The sequence below is a fragment of the Ursus arctos genome, unplaced genomic scaffold (genome assembly GCF_023065955.2).
Source record: "Ursus arctos isolate Adak ecotype North America unplaced genomic scaffold, UrsArc2.0 scaffold_5, whole genome shotgun sequence".
In the NCBI taxonomy this organism is placed as follows: domain Eukaryota; kingdom Metazoa; phylum Chordata; class Mammalia; order Carnivora; family Ursidae; genus Ursus; species Ursus arctos.
Window position 1 is genome coordinate 55,905,942 of NW_026623067.1, and position 22,216 is coordinate 55,928,157.

At 41.9% G+C, this 22,216-nt stretch overlaps 1 long non-coding RNA gene across 1 annotated transcript in view; it reads right to left on the bottom strand.

Annotated features, from left to right (window-relative positions):
* Nucleotides 1–11,051: 11,051 nt before the first annotated feature.
* LOC130542745 (uncharacterized) overlaps nucleotides 11,052–22,216 on the bottom strand; it is a 30,421-nt gene continuing 19,256 nt past the window's right edge. The window contains exons 3-4 of the long non-coding RNA XR_008957523.1: nucleotides 12,990–13,250; nucleotides 11,052–11,264 (exon numbers count right to left, since the gene is read on the bottom strand). This is a non-coding gene — a long non-coding RNA (uncharacterized LOC130542745). The remainder of the gene's footprint in view (nucleotides 11,265–12,989; nucleotides 13,251–22,216) is intronic.

Here is a 22,216-nt window from a genome sequence, read left to right on the forward strand (position 1 = left end):
TTTACGTTCCCAATGTTTTTGGCCAAGAATTCTTCACAGAAGAGAAGTTCTGCCCACAACAGCACTAGATGCTATGTATTTTGGTCTAGCTTTTCTCTTTCCCCCATAGAGCTTGCAGCTGGTATAGACATTCCCCCAAGCAAGCAAAGGTCCTGCCAAGGGTGAGAAAACCACCAAATTTTCTGCCAAGCTTTTAAACTTTGGGCTTACGCTGCCATTTCAGAACTCGCACTAATAACGTAGTATCTCCATCTAAGGGAACGTGTTCCAATGCCAAGTTCTTGTAGTTCTGTGATATACGCATCAACAAAGCCATGTCTTGGGTGGTGGAGAAGGTAGAGTCAATGCCCATATGTTCCTGAATATTAAACTTTCTCCAGCATTCTGAAAAGTCTGTCTCTCCATGGAGTTTAAAAGAGCTATATCTATTTCTCCTGGGCACTATCACACAGTTTGTTGTGGACTTTAAAAGAGAATTACCTGGTTTCCGTGGACTTTTTTCACATTTGGAAATTCCACGATAATAATCCTCCCTATAATCTGCCATATATTCAGTCCTTAAAATATCAGTTACCATATCAGGCACTAAAATACAGTATCTCTAATCCACAGGACAGCCATGCAAAACACGCACTATTTTTCCGAGTTTACAGATGAGAGGCTTCATAGCTGGTGACTGTTCAAGCTGGGATTCAGATTCAGGTCTGTCTGGCTCCAAAAATAACCATCTTTTCACAATGCTCTACTACCCACAGAAAATCTGTTGGAAGGTCAGTAACTGTAACAAAACAATAAAAGTAGATATTTGTATAGCAAATGTTTTCTCCTAACTCCCTGAGCCATGGAAAGGCATTCCTAGGTCATAGCTTCCCCATCCTCGATTGCAGTAAAGAAAAGTCTTTAGAGCCTCCAGTCCTTTGAGAATGGAAATACTTTCTGATTAACTTGTGTGATGTGTTATAAAGTCACTTCTAAACTATATACAATCAGGTCCCATAGATGATTAATCAGTATGGCTAGCAGAGTAGGAACCAGAAAGTCCAAGAGACAGACAGAGTCAACAAGGAAAAACAATTCCCTAACAAAGCATCCAAGTTCTTACACTAGTGCGGCTTCTTTGTGTAGATGCCAGAGACATTGATTCAACCACATTCAGAGCCCAATGGTGAAGAAAAAGCCCACATGCACTCAGTCCCTACCCTCACGAAGCTTTCAGTCTAATGGTGGGGAGACAGGTATTAATCAAATAATCCCACCAGCATGATCGTGTGTAAAGTACGATGAAGGAAAAGCATGGAGTTCTTTGACAGCATATAGATCAGGGGCCCTGATCTATTTGGGGACAGGAAGGAGCCATGTAGAGTAAGAAAGACTTTCCTGAGGAATTTCTATTTTCCCAGTGAGAGTTCACTGTTCCCAACTTAGCTGATGACATGTTCAGTTTTATGTAACTATGACAGCTAGGTATGGTCTACTCTCCAACCTCCATTTCAAAGCCACCAACTCAACCCATGAAATGATGGATATTGGCACCTGCCAGTTTTCTTCAGCCCCTGCTCTTCCAGGGTTTGAATTTCTAGGTTTTAGGTTTGCCAGCATAGACCCAATTGTCTTCCTTTTTCTGACGCTTCTGTTCTTTTCTTTCCCCACTCTTTACTCCCAACCTAACAGTTGTACCCATGGGTTGATGGTCATTCTCCCGTATCTTCAAAGACAAGGAAATTAGGATTGTTGCCAGGCTTTTCAGAACCAAGAAAGATTCCCCCGGCACCCTACAAGCCAACTGAATTGACTGAGAACCTATAATATTTGGCCAGCTACATTCACCCAGGGCTGTCTTGAGGAAGCCGGGAAGAGCAGGGCCCTGATAGACAAGCCCCTACCTCACTCGGTAGGTCATGCAAAAGTTGGAAGAATGTTATGGTTTGAATATTTGGATCCACACAGAGTTGGCCCTTCTCACGGAGAGGATCTAGTCTTAAAGAAGACTGTCCCCACTTCTCTATTAGTAGGCAGGGGCCGCCTCACCATCCCCTCCAGAGTCAGGAAAGGCTATTATCCATCTCTTGGATTTAGTGAACCAAACAGAAGTTTGATTTCTTTTCAGATAAAAGAGATGATGCAAATGAGAATTTTATCTTGCATGGAGGAGTGACAAAGTAGGAGAATGAATCCTACTTGATTACAATCTTCCATCATTCTGATTTTATAATTACTGAATGGAATCAATCAGCTTTCAATTGTTACCTTGGTGAAAGATTAAAACATCATTACTTGTCTTACATATTTCACACTTTAGCAAATTTTAATAAACTGAATGCATGAGAAATGGTTATATTATCTTTCATGATATTGGGATGCTAATGACATTTCTATTGATTTTAATTCACATTTGTTGGTCAAAAAGAGTCAGATTCCAACGAGGCATGGCATCCTATAATCAACACTAACAATGAAGACCACTGAACACTGAAATAGCCCAAATGAAATCATTAATCAGAAATATCATAAAGTAATTACCAAAAAACTAGGGAGGTCTTATCTTCTTAATGAACATCTTTTATGGTATATTGATTCATTTGTAACTCTTACACATTGGTGATTTCTCTATTAAAATATTTTTCAGTAAGTATAGAAAAAGCACTCTGAAAAGGCAAAATCAGAAAAGCACCAATTAATCAGTAAAGAGAATCATAGACACCTCCCCCTAAAAAATTGAAAACGACTCCTGAAGATCACACAGTATATACAACTCCTCCTTAAAACCATTCACATCTGAAAAATTCTTAGCCCAGTACCAGGAAAGATTATGTAAAGTTATCAATAGCATAGAACAGAATAATAGTTGAAGGTGAAGTTTCTGCAGTTAAACATCATGCCTTCAGATAACTTTGTCTACTTCACTTCTTTGTGCCTCAGTCCCCTCATCTATAAAATGGGGGCATAATAATAGTACTCGTGTCATTGTCCTGGTCACGGGATGAAATGAGATACTGTGTATAAAGCATATTTCAGCATACTCCAGTCAGACTGCCTTTCCATGGTTAAAAATAGCATTAAACTTCATATATGTGAAGATGTTGTTTTGATTCTCTCCAACGCTTTCTCAGTTTAAATTTTTTCCATTACTTATTCTCTCTAACTGGTCAATTGGACTCTGCCTCCTGGGGGTCTAATCAAGTCTGGGAGGGTCTGGTATCTGGAGTTCAGTCTTGCAAGACGTAAAGAGTGAGGGATAAAGAGGAGGCAAGAGAGAACAGGCTCTTAAATGCTCTACCATGTGAACCTTTCCCCCCACAGCCTCAGTCTTTAATAGACCTATAAAAATCATGATAAATATCCTCTGTGGGATTCAAATTCTCGTAAGAGCTGGAAAAGGCAATGCTTTTCTCCAAGAGAATGTAGAAGGTAAAACATAGATGGCCCTGGAAAGACATACAAGTGAAGACGAGGGAGCCCAGCCTTATAAGAAGGACAAACAATTACAGGAAGGGTGCTGGACGGGCCTGAGCCTAGTTGACTTGAATCTCCAAGAGGTGGGAGGTGAAGGAATGGAAATGGGTGTCCCAGGTGACACCGCTGGGGATTTCAATATAAAATCAACTCTTTGAAGGCCCCATTTCCTCAATTTAAGATTCAATGGACTCCCTTTCCATTTGGGTTTTTCAAGAACCTCAGGACACCAATTCAACATATTGTTCTTCAAGTTCCAGTTAAATTCATTCTGCTACCTTTTTTAATCAGCTTTTTATTATCTCACATCTTCCTTTAAGGTTGTTTGAAATTTTACAACAATGTGAAACCAAGATATTTTTTTTTCATCAAAACGCCCCTTGTAGCTGCTGTGGAAAAAAATTATATAAGCCATCCGTACCTGGACCACAGTAATGGCAGCAATAACAGTTATTGTTTGGTTGCGGAGCGCTCACTATAAACCAAACCAGGTATCGTACTAATTGCTTCACTGGCATTAACGTATTTAACCCTTACAACCGCCCAGTGAAGTAGGTTCAATTTTTACAGATGAGGAACCTGAAGTCGAGAGAGGCCACTTATCAGAGGGGAGGTTGGAGAGGAGGATGGGTGAAACATGTGAAGGGGATTAAGTGTAGACTTAACTTGATGAGCACTAGGTAATATAGATAGAAGTGCTGAATCACTGCGTTGTACCCCTGAAACTGATAGAATACTGTATGCTAACTCTACTGGAATTTTTAAAAAGAGGGAAAGAGAAAGGTCACTTGTCGGTGGGGAAATCAGGATTAGTTCATTCTTTCAGCAATTATTCATTAGGGGTAAAATATATCAAATAAGCCACACTTTGTCAATCTAGATTGAAGAAAAGAGAGGCGCCATTATTTTTTAAATATATTTATTCACAAAAGCTGTAAAAGCAAACACAAATCACATATAGAGAGTTTTACTTCAAGGACTTTGTCGCAGGTGTCATTTTTCAAAACTAGCCACAGCAATAACGCCCATCCTACATGTCCTCAATGTGATTTTAACTTTCCTCACATCGAGATAGGAAACCGAGCTTCCCTCCTTGAACGCCGGAGTGTTTATGACTAACGGTGGAAGTGACACTATGTTCTTCCAAAACTAGTTCATAGGAAGTTCACAGCTGCTGCCCGGTTCTGTTGGAATGCTTGCTTTTGGAACCCAGCTGCCATGCTAGGGGAAGGTCCAAGCACAAAAAAGAAAGCTCTTGATGTTCCAGCCGAGTATCCAGCCGAGGCCTCGGCCAATAGTGAACATCACCCTGTAGACACGCGAGTGAAAAAGCCTTTGGATGATTTCAGACCATCATCAAATTGGCCCCTATTCCCCAAGTGTTCCCAGCTGAGGCCCCAGACATCATGGAGCAGAATAAGCCATGGCCATGGTGATGATTATATGCTTTCTGAACTCCGGACCCACAGTGTCCGTGAGCATAATAAAATGGCCTCTGCTTTCTTGGGATGATCGATTATGCAGTGATAGCAACTGAACAGCTTTCAGCAAACATCAGTAGTTTTTGCTAATTTAGCACCAAAGCACAGACATAAAATTGCAGGTAATCTGTTCAAATCCCATGTTGACCTTTTCTTCAACTTTAGTTGGGTTATTCTTCAATTCTTCCAAAAACAAGAGCCTCTATAGCTTAACAGAGAATTTCTGAAGTATTCTTTAAAAGGATTGTACAAACGGGGAACCTGGGGAGTTCAGTCAGTTAAGCATCTGACCGGCTCAGGTCATGATCTTAGGGTCCTGGAATGAAGCCACGTGCTCAGCAGGGAGTCTGCTTTTCCCTCTCCTTCTGTCCCCTCTCCCCTTCTCCCACTTGTGCTCACACTCGTGCTCTTTCTCTCAAATAAATAAATAAAATCTCAAAAATTTTTTTTAAAAATGATCACAGCAGAGGCACCTGACTGGCTCAATTGGAAGAGCATTTGACTCTTAATCTCGGGGTGGTGAGTTCGAACCCCATGTTGGGGGTGGAGATAAGTAAATATATAAAAACTTAAAAAATAAAATTAAAATAATCACAGCAGATACATACTGCATTAAAACCAGGAAAAGGCTGCTAGTATGACATTAAATGGAAAGAAAGCAGACTACCAATTTTTTACATGTTATGATTACCCTATGTAAAGATTCTTCATACAAATGGAAAAAAGTCTGGAAGGCATTCTGGAAATATTAAAATAATTGACCCGGTATTTTGATAAAGTCTCTTGAATTTTTTTTTCAGAATTGATATACGATGTATATATGATATATGATATGATACATGATTGAGATATGACATATAGATAAAAATATATTAAATTAAAATCATCAGCTCCCCTCCTAGGAGCTCATTCTCATGAATGGCAACATTTCCTTCATTACATAATCTCTCCATGTCTCACTTTTCTTTCCTACGAAATGGGAATGATAACACTTATTTCATAGGGTTGTTATGAGAAGTAAATGAGTGACTTAATTTGGTAAGGCCTGGGATGCCTGGGTGGCTCAGTCGGTTAAGCGTCTGCCTTTAGCTCAGGTCATGATCCCAGGGTCCTGGGATCGAGTCCTACATTGGGTTCCTTGCTGGTGGAGAACCTGCTTCTCCCTCTGCCTGCTTGTGCTCGCGCTCTCTCTCTCTCTCTCTCTCTGACAAATAAGTAATTTTTTTTAAAAATTTGGTAAGGCCTTAGACAGTGCCTGACACATAGAGAGTAACATATGCTATTATCTCATCCAACTCCTAGTACTGTGGATGAAGATCATCTCTGTTAATCCAGCCTCTGATTCCCAAACTCTGCCCCTGACAAGCACCAGAGGACTGAACTAGGAATGAGGCCATCTGTGTCCCAGCGTCAGCCAAGGAAATGAGCTCTGTGATCTTGGCCAAGCCGCTCAGCCTTCATTTCCTCGTGGGGACGATGAAGAGGATGCCTACCCTTCTGGGTTTTCTGTTGAAAATCAACTGACATAATGCACTGAAAGGATTTGGTCAAAGTCCAAAACAAATGCCATTTGTCTATCTTCTTATCGTACCAATGTTATTAGTTTGCTAGGGATGTTATAACCAAGTACCACATACTGAGTGACTTAAACTACAGAAGTTTACCATCACCCAGTTCTGGATGCTAGAAGTCTGAGGTCTGGGTGTCAGCAGGGTTGGCTCCTTCTGCCAACTGTGAAGAAGACTCTGTTCCAGTCTTTTCTCCTGGCTTCTGGTAGTTTGCAGTCAATCTTTGGCATTCCTTGGCTGATAGACACATCAGCCTGACCTCTGCCTTGATGCTCACAGATGTTCTCCTCATGTGCAAACTCCCCCTTTTCATAAGGACACCAGTCATACTGGCTTAAGACCCACCCTAAAGACCTCATTTTAACTTGATTACCTGTATAAAACCCTATCTCTAAATGAGGTCACATTCTGAGGTCCTGGGGGTCAGGACTTTCCCATGTAAGCAGAGGGGGACGGTGACACAATTCAACCCATAAGATTGATGAAGAAACGAAGACCTAAAATGGGTAGTCCCATATGAAGCAAGAGCAGGACATAAATCCGGCGGACACTGAAAACTTGTTTGATGTGTATTGAAAGAAATGTGCAGAACACTTCTTTTGAAATTCCAGACTAAAACAACTCTGGCTAAATCCTTTTATGAACCTCAAATTCAGCCCAGATTCATAAATCCTTGAAGAAAACCCAAGCCAGTTTTAGAGTTTCCGACAAGATTCAGAGGCTGAATGGATCAGACAGAATTTCATTTGGTATTTAGGATTATTGAATCTAACCTGAAACTTAATGCAAATTCATGGAACACAAACTCCTTACAAATTGAATAGAAGCAAATACTAAGGGCTCATGAGCCATCTGGAATGCACATGCTGAATGTTGAGGTTTTCCCATCGCAATGACAAGTGGGGAGGGGAAGGCCCGGCTGGCAAGTTCTCACCATCACCAACTCTATAATCTAGTGTATTTGTATCTCATGTGAATTTGAATGATTTCAAACTGTGCAACATACAGATAATAATGAAGTCTCACTTTGTGAGCGAGAATTTTAAATAATATGAACCCTCCTTAGATGTAAAAATTTGTCAAAGCTTGCCAAATTTCGAGATGGGCAGGCTGAGTGACTTGCAAACTATGTATCGGTTAATGCCGTAGGAAGGTGTCGCTTTGGCCGGTTAACACCTGCAATCTTTGATCAGCAGGACTGTTACTCGTGTACATCCAAGTGTCCAGCAGCGGTTTCAGTAGCCATTGTGCTCCCACTCTTAATGTGACAGTTGTTAAGAATTAAAACCTTGTGAGGCTTCTTGGGGGGGGTTCGTTGGTTAAGCATCCTACTCTTGACTTCAGCTCAGGTCTTGATCTCAGGGTCCTGAGATGGAGCCCCAAGTTGGGTTCTGCACTCAGCGGGAAGTCTGCTTGAGATTTCTCTCTCTCTCCCTCTCCCTCTGCCCCTCCTCCTGCTTGCATGCTTTCTCCCTCCCTCTCTCTCTCTCAAAATAAATAAATAAATCTTTTTTTAAAAGAATTAAAATCTTTTGAATAGTCTTTAACAGTGTCGTGCAGGTGTTTACTTAAGTGAAGGCCCTAGGACTGAAAAATTCACTGGAAAATCAGTCGCTTTGGACTGGAAGTTAGTCCAGCCCAAAATACTAGGGACGAAGTCCAGATGCCAACCTCCATACACCCTATTGTTAAATTAGCAGAGAGTATTAACGTGAACGATGTAAGGCTAAGAAAACAAAAGCACTTCAAGCAAAAACAGCCAAAATAGGCGTGGGGTTTTACACTTGGCGAATACACCCCCTCCACTTTACACATATTCACATGGGAAAACTACCCTTCAACTGTGATAATTTTAATTATGCAAAGCCTCCAGGAACATGTCTCTTGAATTAAAGACCACCCTTCTGCATTTTCTTAACAACTTCATTGACTTATAATTTATATACCATGAGATTCACTCCTCCTAATTGTACAATTCAGTGATTTTCAGTAAATTTCCTCAATTATGTAGCCATCACCGTAATCTAGTTTCAGAGCATTTTTATCACCCCAGTAAGATTTCTCATGCCATTTACAATTAATCCCCATTCCTACCCCCAGGAACCTACTAATCTACTTTTTGTGTCCTTAGAGCTGCCTTTTCTGGACATTTCATACAATACATGGGCTTTTGTGTCTGGTTTCTTCTACTTAGTATGATGTTTTTGAGTAGATTCATGTTGTAGCATGTATCAGTATTTCATTCCTCTTTATTTCTGAATGGTATTGCATTGCATGGATCCCATAGTTGTTTTTAGGCTTAAGTTTAGAAGGCCCAAACGCATCACCACTTCTTACTGTGTGTGCCAGATGTGATTATAAATAACTATGGCAGAAAGTACTCAACTATGGCCACCAGCAATTCTTCCCCTCCCTCTGCACACTCCTGACACTGAGATGTGGAGTCTACTTTCCTTCCTTCACTCTAGAATCTGGACTGGCCCTATCCCTTGGCTTGTCCAAGAGACATAGCCACAGTGATGCCCTGACACTTCCGAGCCCACTTAAGAGAACTGGCAGCTTCTGCTTCCTCCTCTTGGAAGCCAGTGATCATCCTGCAAAGAAGTGAGGGCCAGACTACTGGACGATGAGATATCACAAGGAGAGAAACTTTCAACCATGAGGCCTTCTCAGGTGTTGCAGCCCCCGTCGAGCTCCCAGCTGAATGCAGCTCCGTGAGTGACTGCAGTTACACCAAGTGGAGCTGAGAAACCAGCCAGCTTAGCCCAGGCAACCCATATAAGAAATAATAATAATAAATATTATAATATTTTATATTATAATTAATATAATAATAAATATTATAATATTATAATAATAAATAAATGGCTGTTGTTTTAATCTACTCTGCTTATGTAGTAATAGGCAACCAAAACATCACAATTTAACCAGTCTTTTTCTTCCATCTTAATTCTTGCTGGTTTTGTTCTTTTTGAGTTTTTACAGTTGTATATCTTCTCTTACAAGAGATTTCTAATGGGTGTTGACTTCAACATCACTTCCTTGGCTGTTTGTGATACACTGAAGAGTTAATGTCAGTCAACCGGCTTTCTGATATTTGTATGCTGAAATCTTAAAGCAAATTTTTTAAATGCTCTGAAGAGAATCACCTGGAACGCTTTATAAAAATAGATTCTCCATCCTCCCCTCTCCTCTTTCACCATGATGGGTAAGGAATCGGTGTGCAGCTGTTCCCACAGCAGTGTACAAGTTACTTTAATAATCTCACCAGGAAAACTATTTCAATAACTCAATTGAGTATCTCCTGAATTTTGATTAAAGGAAAATGAGCATGCTAAACACTGTGCACAAAGACACAAAAACTATCAAAATATAACCCTTACCCTCAAAAAGTTTAGAATCCAGTTGCCAAATATATATATATATTTATATTTATACTTATATTTATATTTCATGTCTATCAGATTATCATTCAATCAGCCTACACTGGAGATACAAAATTAGGTAATTTTCACTTACACAATGTTATCTATCAATTATATCTCAAGAGGACAGACAACATCCTTCTGGCCACAGTGATAGGTTTGGGGATGAACATGTGACCCAATCATAGCCAATGAGACACAGTCATTAGACTTTTGCTGGGACTGTGAGAAAGAGGTGCTCTTTTTTTACTCTTTTTTTTTTTTTTAATTTAGCGCTATTAACAACCATCTTGCCACCTCAGGAGGAAAGTCTGTCTTAGAAGAAAGCTATATTTTAGGAAAACAGATCTGGGAGCTGTCTAGAGAAATTGGTCCCTGATGGTATCACTGAACCACTGAAAGCTGGTTCCTGCTCAGGACTTTTCAGTTCTGTGAGCACACACACACACACACACACACACACACACACACATGCGGGAAGACATATACCTCTTATTGCTTAGGCCAGTTTGAGTTGAATTTTCTGTCACTTGTAAAACAACTACCTTAGAAGCATGTTTCTCATCAGTAAATTGAGGATACTACTTACTTGCTACCAGGCTTTGGCGGGGTCTGAGTATTTGGGAAAGTATACAGCCTATTCAAATATCAAGTATTTTCCCACTTACTTCCTCTTTTCTGCTTCTGCCTATTCCTAGCATAATAACACTTTTAAAGCATAAACGTAATGCTAGACCAAAAGAACATTTTCATTACCAGATATGCCTGTTCCTTGTTCAGGGACTCCTGAACGCTTGCGTTCCACAGAATTCTTCATATCATAGAATTCTTTGAAACCAAATCAGCAAAGTTCTGTTTCAATGAGCTGTTTCTTCCTTAGGTCACAAAAATAGCTTCTGCAAATAAAATCCTATGTTAAAAATGGTGTTTGTGGAAAACATTTTACCTGTCATACATGCGAATGTGCTTTGGAAAGGAAATTGCCTAGGAAATTCGTTGTTGATGTTTGGTACATTTTCATTACTACTAATCAGTTCGAGTCTAAGTTCCTTCTGCTTTCTTGATCTTGCAACTTGCTGCTCAAAAAAGACACAGACATGTGGGGAGCCAACAATGAAAGCTCTTTAGTCTTTATTCAAATAGCAGAAGATTTTCTTTTCCATAACCAACTGCTCATTTTACTTCCAGAATTCTCTCTGTCCTTCATTTCTGCTTCTCGCTCCTTTTCATGACTCCTTTATCCAGCCTTGAAATCTGATTCTTTGATTTCATCTATCTGTAGTATTTATTCCTCATAACCACTATCAATGCCTTTGCAGAAATTCATCATCCAAAGCCTGCGGACATTAGAGGACAGGAATATAAAAAATTAGCAAACAGGAGCACGATTTCAGTATGTGAATTCTATCTCAATAAAGCTGTTGCTTAAAAAGAAATAAAAGGCAATGAGTAAAAACTGGTCCAGCCCTCCAAGAACCAACAGAGAGTCATATACAGCTCCTCCCCAGAAACAAACTGGGGTTTGTCTGGGGTTCATCAGCATGAAGGATGGTGATATTCTTCTCTCGATACCCAAATAAAACCCAGCAAACCCTCCTTCAAGTGTTGCCAGTGAGGCATGTAGAATCACAGTGAGTGGATTGAACTGATAAAGGCATTTTCTCTGCCAGCATTTAAATGTGCCCTTTAAAGACTAAAATCAATTCCAACGTCCTTATTTATACTCTGGTGGTACCCATGTGTATATATAGCAAAACATCCATTAGGAAAGAAGCTTTGCATCTTTCCACATAATCCGAAACGATGGCAAATTATGACGTGGTAATTAAATCAGAACCGTACATAAGAAAAAATATATTGTGGACTGGATCTATTCAACACCACCTTCCTTTTAAATTTAATTTTCCATTCCATTTTTTATGTGTCATCCCACCTTGCCCATGTAATCTCTCTGTAATTCATTCTCTAGCTCAGCTGGACTTATTGCTACTTAGACTGGCAGATACAACAGTGAAAAGATGATGTCACCCCTTAGCCAAATTGCACTATTATTATAGAACCGCATGTACTCTCATTCATTTATCTCTGCTGACATCGCTCCACGGGAAGATTTTCCAGGGCAGATGTGAGCTCCCTTGGCAACAAAAGTGGTGGAGAGTGCACATTCATTTTAAAATCCTGAGAGGCAGAATTTAGTAAATCTTGACTCTTTGGAAGTATATTGTGAATAAAGGAGACATCTAATGTCCTCAAATGTGTTCTGATTAAAAACCTCCATCTTGAGCATGAGACAACCCCCCCAAATTTATTCTCATCACGGAAATCCGTTCTCCATTTAAAGGCATGCTTTTGACCCACAAAAATCGTGCAGACTAAAGTGGTCTATTTGGCAAGTATAGGTATACATGCTAAGAAATGACTTTATACTTTAGTTTCATTTGATTAGGAATTGGGCAAAAATTAATAAAAGGTAATTATGCAAGTTCCATCCAAGTGTGCAAAAACAGCTTCAAAATCGCATATAAGCATTAGAGAGACAGATAAGACTTTTTGAAGAGGAAAGCAAGCAATTGGAGAAGTGGTATAAAACAGAAAAGACACCCCAGAAAATGAGAGTGAAAAGAAAACCCAGGGACTCCTGGGTGGCTCAGTTGGTTAAGCGTCTGCCTTCAGCTCAGGTCATGATCCCAGGGTCCTGGTATCAAGTCCTGCATCGGGCTCCCTGCTCAGCGGGGAGTCTGCTTCTCCCTCTGCCTTCCGCTCCCCCTGCTTGCGCTCTCTCTCTCTCTGACAAATAAATAAATAAAATCTTTTTTAAAAAATACATAGCCTGGAAGCCCAAAATATTTACTACCTGGCCTTTAAAAAAAAAAAAGGATTTTATTTATTTATTTGAGAAAAAAAGCGAGCACAGGCGCACAAGCCACAGCCCTCCATCTAAGGACCCTGAGATCATGACCTGAACCGAAGGCAGACGCTTGACTAACTGAGCCACCCAGGCACCCCACTACCTGGCCCTTTAAAGAAAAGGTTCGCTGGATTCCGATCTATAGGGTAAATACCTATTAGTGAAATTGCTGGGTTAGGAGTTTCGCATTTCACACTTGGCAGGTCATGGCCCCGTTCTCCTCATAGGGGTTGGACTTGTTTATTCTCCCAGCAGCAGCGGGTTTTTCCATGTTCACATCCATGTAGTTCATTGGACATTTTCACCTTTGCCCGTCTGATAGGTAGGAAAAAATACATTTCTCTGGATTTGTTTTGCATTGGTCTGACTTGGAGTGAAATCAAGCATGTTTTTCTGGTTGGAAAAGCTGTGATGGCTGTGAGGGAAAGAGAAACAAATGAGAAGTGAATTATCGATTTCAGTTATTTGATGTAACTGAACTCACATCACTAAACAAACCCAGCAGAGCCCCTACCGCCACTCCAGACCCCGCCGCCCCTCTCTTCCCTCCTGGCCAGGAAACGGGTTCTGAGCAGCACCTGCTTCCTCGTGCGGCTCTGCTCTCGGCTTAATCACCGTGCACGCTGTGAGCAGCTGCTAGGCGGGAAAAGTGAGTTCTGGTTTCAACCTTGGGAAAGTGGAACTGAGGCTGTGGGAAATTCCTGCACCCGGGGAGGCTCTTCAGAAGGTGCGGTTCCGCCTCAAAGAAATGTCACAACAACAGCTCCCCGGGCTGGGAGTGAGGAAGCAAATGCACCTTTTTTTTTTTTTTTTAAATAGGCGCCATGCCCACCGTGGGGCTTGAACTCGCGATGCCGGGATTATGAGTCATGTACTCTACTGACCGAGGCACCCAGGTGCCCAGACCCCCCTTTCAATCGGGGATGCAGAGAGGATAGTGCTTCGCGCCCCCTTGTGGGTTTAGACTGTGCTGCTGCGGATGGGTGCTTGCTGTCGGGGGTCCCGTATGAGACACAGCAAGGGGCCCGGGGGTTCCTACCAGACTCAAGAGGCATCTGCCCCTCTCGCCGGCAGGGAGGAAAGCGGTGAGGCCCGGTGTTTGAGGGTCCAAGTTCGTTTGGACGTTTGTTCATTAGGCGAGGGTGTGCAGCTCGTACTTTTTCTGCTGTTCGGAATGGAGAAGGCTCCTGGAGAGGGGGCTACGATGCTCTGCCTGTGGGGCCTGACAGATGCAAGGGCCGGGGGCCTGCTGAGTCTTTATAGCTCGGCAAATTCCGAGATAAGTTGCTTGGAGAATAAAGCTTTGTTCCAAAAAGATAGCAAAGGACTAAAGTTTTATAGGTGGTGAAGCTGAGGAAAAGGCTCCTCAGCAACTAACTAGATCCTTAAAATATGGCAAGGCCATAATCACATTCAAATAGGTAAAAATTAGATTTGGGGGAATGCCTGTGCTGGAAATGTGCTAAATTAATGATGGTAAATCCATTTAGTGGAATAGTATGTGGCTGTTAACGCGGCGGATCCGTATGTACAGATACGGAATCTTTTCCAAGAAATCAAGAAATGGAAACGTCAAGGTAAGGGGCGGTAACTAAGTGTCCGGCATCGGGACTTCTAGAAGCCAAGAGCGAGACAGGGATTCTTGTGTTTTAGGAGGGGTTGCTCCCCGGAGAAGGGGAGCGGGGGAGTGGGGCGGGGCAAGGGGAAAAGCTAAGCAAGGCCTTGGTGAACATCGGCTTTCGCCTGATCCCACAGGGAGCACAGGGGCGTGAACTGGACCACGGGGTGGTCCAACCTTTTACCCCCGAGTTGGCTGCAGTGTGTCCCAGGCTGGTGGGAGGAGGGTTCTCCGCGGAAGAGGGTGAGTGTGAGCCCTTATGAGTAGCCCTCGCCCACAGCAGCCAGGAGGTGGGTGCGCTGGCTCTCGAGGACATCTGGGCGGAGCTCCGGCCGTACCTGCGACAGGAGAGGTGCTGCCATTTGGGGGACAGGGTAGGAGTGCATACAAATAGGCTTGGACGGGTGGGGACTAAGAGCGGAGGCCCTTATCCTGGAGCGCATGCAACCCCAAGTGCTTCAGAGATAGAACCATATTTCAATATAATTGGCTTTTTTTAATCCTCTGTGTTTTATTTTACGTATTTTCAAACGTTATGCTGAGGGGCACCCCTGGCTTCATCAGACAGCTAATGAGCGCGTGGTGCGCGCCCCAGAATAAAGAGATGCGGGAAGGCTGAGGGAGATGCTGGGCGAGGCAGAGTGGATACTTAGGGGGCGGGGCTCAGGAGTGGGAGAGACGCTTTTCATTCTCTGTATACCCTTTTGTACTAATGGAATTTTCGTTCTGTGCCTTAGTTATATTTTTAAAAGATAAGAGAAAAAAGAAAGAAAATGTATTTTAAAAAGTTACCTACTTCTCCAAAGAACGAGGAGGAAAGGAGGAGGAAGAACAGATATGGGGGAAAGTATCCCTCCAATGAACCTGATTGTTCCTGGGTTTTCTTTTCTTTTTCTTTTTCTTTTTTTTTTAACTGTTTGGGGTTTTTTTAATTATTCATTTATTTGTCAGAGAGAGAGCACAAGCAGGGAGAGCAGCAAGGCAGAGGGTGAAAGAGGCAGAGGCATTTTTTTCCAGGCTATGTATTTCTGTTGCAACTACTCATCTCCGCGGTTGTAGCATGAAAGCAGCCAGACAATATGTAAATGAACAGGCGTGGCTACCGCCCAATAAAACTTTGTTTACAAAAACAAATGGCAGCTTGAAATCGACCCACAGTCTGTAGACTGCCAACCTCTGCTAGGTATTCTAGCAAACGTATACAAAAACATGTATAGTATATTCTTCATAACAACAGCCTAAGAATGGAAACCACCTTGATGTCCATCGAGAGTGGACTGGATAAGCAAATAATAGTACCTCCTTTCAGTGGCGTACTTGGCACTCGGTAAAGAGGAAGCAGCTCAATCTGCACTGGTAAGGGTGAAACCCAAAATACATCAGATTTTTTTAAATGCAAGGTGGAGAACAGGGTACAGTGTGCTTCCATTTTTTATTAAAAATGTATAAATACATATGTATGTATTTGCTTATCCAAGCATAACACATATCAGAAAGGACACCCAAGAAGTTGGGGAGGGAAACCAGATGGGGGACAGGAGCATGAGGGAGACTTTTTTTCACTGTCTGCCCCTTTGTGCCCTTTGAATTGCATACCATGTGCTTCACCAATGAAGAACAAATAAATACAATTGAATTTTTTAATTGCCCGTGCACTTCCGGTACTGTTCTGGATCACCAAGTATAGGCAAAAGAGTAAAGTGGGGCTCTGGGCAGTAGACCTCGCTATTTCCAAAGTTCCCTCCCACACCCAGAGGCTATGGTGTCTGTCAAAGAGCATCACGGTAGGGGGCGCCTGGGTGACTCAGTCGTTAAGCGGCTGCCTTCGACTGGGGTCCTGGGATCGAGCCCGGGTCAGGCTCCCTGCTCAGTGGGAAGACTGCTTCTCCCTCTCCCACTCCCCCTGCTTGTGTTCCCTCTCTTGCTGTGTCTCTGTCAAATACATAAAATCTTAAAAAAAAAAAAAAAAAAAAAGCATCATAGTGGGAATCAGGGGACCTGGTTTCAAGTCCAGCCTCCATTACTGACTCTGTGCTGCCCTGGGCCGGGCAACCTCATCACTCTGATCGTCCCTTTCCTCTTCTGTACAACGCAGGCAATAGTGCTTTTGAGTTATGTCATTTAAACAATGTTACTGTTATTGGGGATATCTTTTAACATCTCTGGGCCGCTTTCCTCAACTGCAAAATCAGAAAGTTGGACAAAATGAGGCTTTTCACTCTCAAATGCATGATTCCATTAATAAACAAAGTTGTCATTTACAAGAATTCAGGCAGAATCACCAAGTTGACAAGCTAGGATGGATCACTTCTTGCTTATCTCAAGAGATGACTTCCAAATCCAAAACAGAAAATAAGATATCTGTTTGCACTTAGAGATTCAGTCCAACTCGGAGGTGGGAAAGGTCTGCCTTCTTCCAAGAACACCACCTCTCTTTCCTTGGCCTGGTCAAGCCAGCGGTTGTCACAGCCTGGCAACTTTTTGATTTATTTATTTTTTTTAAGCGGCTACTGGGTATAGAACACGGCCTGCTGGAAAAAAATTTAGGAAATGTCAGTCACAAAGAGAAATACACTAATAGTGTCAAGTAATAGGCTCATGAGTCCTGGCAGGACAAAGAAATGGGGGAACCCCATTCAGCAGGGCCATGTAGGGAAGGCCTTGCCTTGTCCTGACTTCTGGCCTCTGCTAAGAGCTCACCATTGGTATTGTTTCAGGAACTCCAGGGAGATAACAGGATGGTGATGAGGAAGACCAGGTTGCACTATCCTCCTGTTTCTGAGAATTTCTGGCTATTGTTAAGCAAAAGTTTGGAGAAGTTAAACTGACAGGAAATAACATGCTTGTTGAGTTATAAGGTGGGAAATGTTGTGAAATCCTTTTTCAGAAAAGGCCAGCTAAGGGAGCGTGTGCTGATGTGATAAGGAGCAGAACTCTTAAGATCATCTCAGCTGGTGGAAGTCTCGCTCTTTTCCTTCCTCATTTCCACGAGCTCAGGAGTATACACCCAGATGCTTTGAGAAGCATGTTGCAAAGATTCTTCAGGTCCCTGACTTCAAAGAAACTTTTATTCTTGAATAAACTATTTTGGCCTCTCAATTTTAGAACCAAAGTAGCCAGTCAAATCTAAGAGATTTTAACAAATCACAGACTCAACCTGAAAATGCAGAGTACAGTAGGGACACGTCCCCAGAAATGATGAACTGGGAGAGGGCAGAGGGAATGGGGGGCCTTAAGGTAGCAGAAGAAAAGGAAGGGGAGATTTCAAATGTGAATTACAGAATTGCGCTTTCTCTTTGAGAGATGGGAGGAAATAGTCTTTAAATATAAGTCACAGGACATCAGGGTTTGGTAAAAAAATTTGGTGGATTATGGGGTAACTTGAAAGAAGATAGAAAAGAGAAAAGAACGAAAAGAAAGAAAAAGAAAGTGAATTCAGTACAAGAATTTGCTATGAGAAAGACAAAACCATATGATTGCATTTATTTGTGGAATCTAAAAAACAAAACCAGACTCACAAACAAACAAACCAGACTCACAAATACAGGAAAACAACCTGTTGGTGGGATTAGTGAAAGGGATTAAGAGGTACAACTTCCAGGTATGGGGGCGACTGGGTGGCTCAGTCGGTTAAGTGTCTGCTTTCAGCTCAGGTCATGATCTCAAGGTCCTGGGATCCAGCCCCGGATTGGGTTTCCTGCTCAGCAGTGAGTCTGTTTGTCCTTCTCCCTCTGTCCCTTCCCCACCCTGCTTCTGCTCTTGCACTCTCTCTCTCTCATATAAATAAATAAATAAAACCTTTAAAAAATAAATTTCAATAATAATAAAAATAAAACAAAAATAAAACAAAAAAACTCCAGCTATGAAAAAGTCATGGGGATGAAAATAACTTTGTGTGGTGAGAGATGGGGACTACACTTATTGTGGTGAACATTATGTATTATATAGAACTGTTGAATCACTATGTCGTACGCCTGGAACTCATAAAACATTGTATGTCGACTATATTTTAAAAGTGAAAAATTTTTAAAAAGTAGCATTTGCTGTGTACTCTCTTTGGGGGTTGCCTAATAAGGAGAAAGCTCCTGATGGGGGGCTTTGTGCTAGAGAGGCAAACCCCGATGGGGTAGGGGGCTGAGAGAGAACATTCGGAAGGACCAGAACCCAAGGGTGTCCAACAATTTAACTCAATTATGACACTACCTACCTGAAAATTGCTTCAAATCCCACAGGTGAAGGGCTCGGTCCCACAAGCACGATCAATTATTAACTCCACTTCTAGGAATCCACCCAGGATCCATCCGGGAGCCTCATTAGAGCAAAAGACAGTTCTATCACCCAGGAAATTCCAAGGGATTTAGTACCCTGTTTCAGGAACCAGGGTCAAAGACAAATACTAGGATAAGAGATGCTGCTAACAGTCTTATCATTTAGGAAATTACGAGGGTTTTAGGAGCTCTGGTCCAGGAACGAGGGGCAGAGACCAATATATGTTTTCTATTACCTCACAGTACCTTATTTCCACTTTTACTATTTTGCAAAAGTCTGCAATACACATCCTTATACATGTCTCGGTGTAAATATGCAAAAAGTTTCTTTCAACTAATGTATATGTACAAATAGAACTGTTGATCTCATAGTATGCTTCCTTTAAAATTTACAGAATAGTTAGTGCTAAATTATTTCTAAAGTGGTTGTACCAACTCTCATTCAAACCCAGTTTCCAGAGGACATTATATGACTTTTTTTTGCTTTTGACGTTCTAACGCATGGGAAGTGCTTTTTTGTTTCAGTTTACGTTTTCCAGATTACTATGAGGTTGAGCATCTTTTCATATGCATTTCCAATCTGTAACTTAGATCATTTTTCTATAATTCTGTCTGTTTCATATCAATTTGTAGGAGTTTCTTATACATTCTGGAAACCACTAATTTGATATATCTGGGCTGATTTAAATTTTATCTAGCAGATTGGAAACAAAAATATCAGTAATCCATTCTGCAGTATAAAATTCAAGTTATACAGGTATTCTTACAAGAAAAAAAATCTCAGTTGATTTTCTTTTTTTTTTTTTTTAAGATTTTATTTAATTATTTGACAGAGAGAGACATAGCCAGCGAGAGAGGGAACAAAGCAGGAGGAGTGGGAGAGGAAGAAGCAGGCTCCCAGTGGAGCAGGGAGCCCAATGCGGGGCTCAATCCCAAGACCCTGGGATCACACTCTGGGCCAAAGCTTAATGACTGAGCCACCCAGGAGCCCCCTCAGTTGATTTTCTGACCTAAAAAATTCCTGGGGCACCTGGGTGGCTCAGTCAATTAAGTGTTCGACTCTTGATTTCAGCTCAGGTCATGGTCTCAGGGTTTTGAAATCAAACCCCTTGTCAGGCTCCATGCTGGGCGTGCAGTCTGCTTATTATTCTTTCTCTCCCTCTTCCTCTTCCCTCCCCTCTCCCTCCCTCTTTAAAAATAAATAAGCAAACAAATAAATAAATAATTCCTATAATATTTCTCTTTGACTCTGATGTACTAAAACTTCGACAAATGGCCAGTTCCTAGAGTGCCCAAGAATATTACAATACATAGTCCAGTAAAACTTAACACAATGGAAGCACCTTCTCTCAGACTTGTTTTAAACTTTCTGTATCAGTCAAGGTCCTCCTGTCCCCCCAAAACAGAAACAGATGATATACTCAAATTAGGAAAATTTGAAGAGGTTTTAGCAACAGAGGAATTAATTCCAAAAGGGTGAGTGGGTATAGGGGAACCATGAGAGATCGTGGTAGCAGAGCTGTCACCACCCCCAAAGGGAAAAGGAGAAGGGGAGCTTGCCATAACCGAGAAAGAAAGAAAGAGAGGGGTATGGAGGGGGCCGTCTAGACAAGAGCAGGGACCTTCTGCTGAGGGACACAGCAGCCTGTGGCAACATCACAGGAAGGAACCAGGGAAATAAATGCCCTGACCTCATATTCCTCTCTCCCTCCCTTTCACCTCCTGCAGAAAGCCAGAGAACATGAGTACCTTTAATGTAATCTGCGCAAGCCAGCCTGGCAGGTTGGAGACTGGTATGGGGAAAGGCAGAGAATGAATCTAGAGAGGCATACTGAAGAAATTCAACACCCTTGTGTAGCCAAATCGCTTCAGATTCTAGCCCATGTGTAGGAAGAGCAGATAACTTAATGAAGTTATAAAGAATCTTGAAACATTTTTCTTTCTTTCTGAATCTGGGTTAAATCACGAGTTGCTAAGCCAAGAGCTTCACTCTGAACCCTACAAAACATAGATTACTCCACACCAGCCCCATTTAAAGCAATTTACCGAAGATCACAAATGCTGAATAACTCGCAATTCCTTGTAAACCTGAGGGGTCTACTTTAAACTTTTAAATGTTAAGGATGACTTTTTATGAAGTTAAATAGGAGTAATTAGAACAAGGCAAGTGACAGATCAACTGTAGGGCCAGATACATAGTTTGTGGAACGCTTCGTCTCCTGTTTTTCATCTTTCATCTCCAACAAGGAGAAGGGTTATCAGACAGGAAATAGTAGAACAAGAATTCGGACAAGAGACCTAAAAATCCAAACTGGTGTAGGGATTATAAGACAGCACCGGGGTTCACAACATCAGTACAAACCTCTTGGCCCCAACGAACTACATCCCAGCCTACTACTGGAAGAACGTGGTGATAAAAGGAGCTGCTATTCGTTATCTCTGAAGACTCTTGGGAAATGGGGCAGGGATGGACAGGTTATCAAACATCACTTTGAACACAAAGAGAAGGATGGGAAGCACTTAAACATGTCTAGGAGTCAGGAAGGACAAGTCGTAATTTAATGAATTAATAGCACTTCCCTTCCTTTTTTTTTTAACTCTGCCAGACTGGTAAACGAAAGAAGGGGGTCAACACTGCGCTTTGGCATTTTAGCTCGGTGTTTGACAGAGATGTGCACCTTGTGAGCAAGATGGAGGACTTGGGGGGGCGCCTGGGTGGCCCAGTCGTTGAGCATCTGCCTTAGACTCAGGGCGCGATCCCAGAGTCCTGGGATCGAGCCCCACATCAGGCTCCTCTGCTGGAAGCCTGCTTCTTCCTCTCCCACTTCCCCTGCTAGCGTTCCCTCTCTCTCTGGCTGTCTCTCTGTCAAATAAATAAATAAAATCTTAAAAAAAAAAAAAAGATAGAGGACTTGGTCCAGATAATCACAAAGACAGAGGCTAGTTATGAATCCATGTCAACCCAGAGTCTCTAGTGCCCTGGGATTCTGTCTTCAGCCTTGTCCTGTTCACCGAGTAGACAGCTGAGTGCACAGCCAGTTTGCTTTTCCTCTTCCTGGAGGACTGGGAGAGGTAGCCAATATATTGAATGACAGAGTGAAGATTCAAAGGCCATAACAACACGCTAGATTTCACAATAAAAATTCTAATTGGAATAAACATAAAACACTACACTTACATTCTTTAATGCATAAGAACAGAGTCCGAAAAACATGACTCTGCTTCAAACTAAACATGAAGGGTTTTACTCTTATTTTTATTTTTTCCTTCTTCCAAAACCGACCAACACTACAGTAGATGACCGTTTCCTAATAAAAGCATAAATCCACAGGAACAAAGAGAAGGAGAGAGGAGGAAAACAGGACAGGAGATGTAGGCGATAATTTGAAAGATGGAAAGCAGTAGTGACTGAATTGGCAGAACCCACCACTGAAGTGTCTGCAAAGAGGGTTACTAGGGAGAATGAAGCAAATTCACCTTGAAGAACCCTGGAAA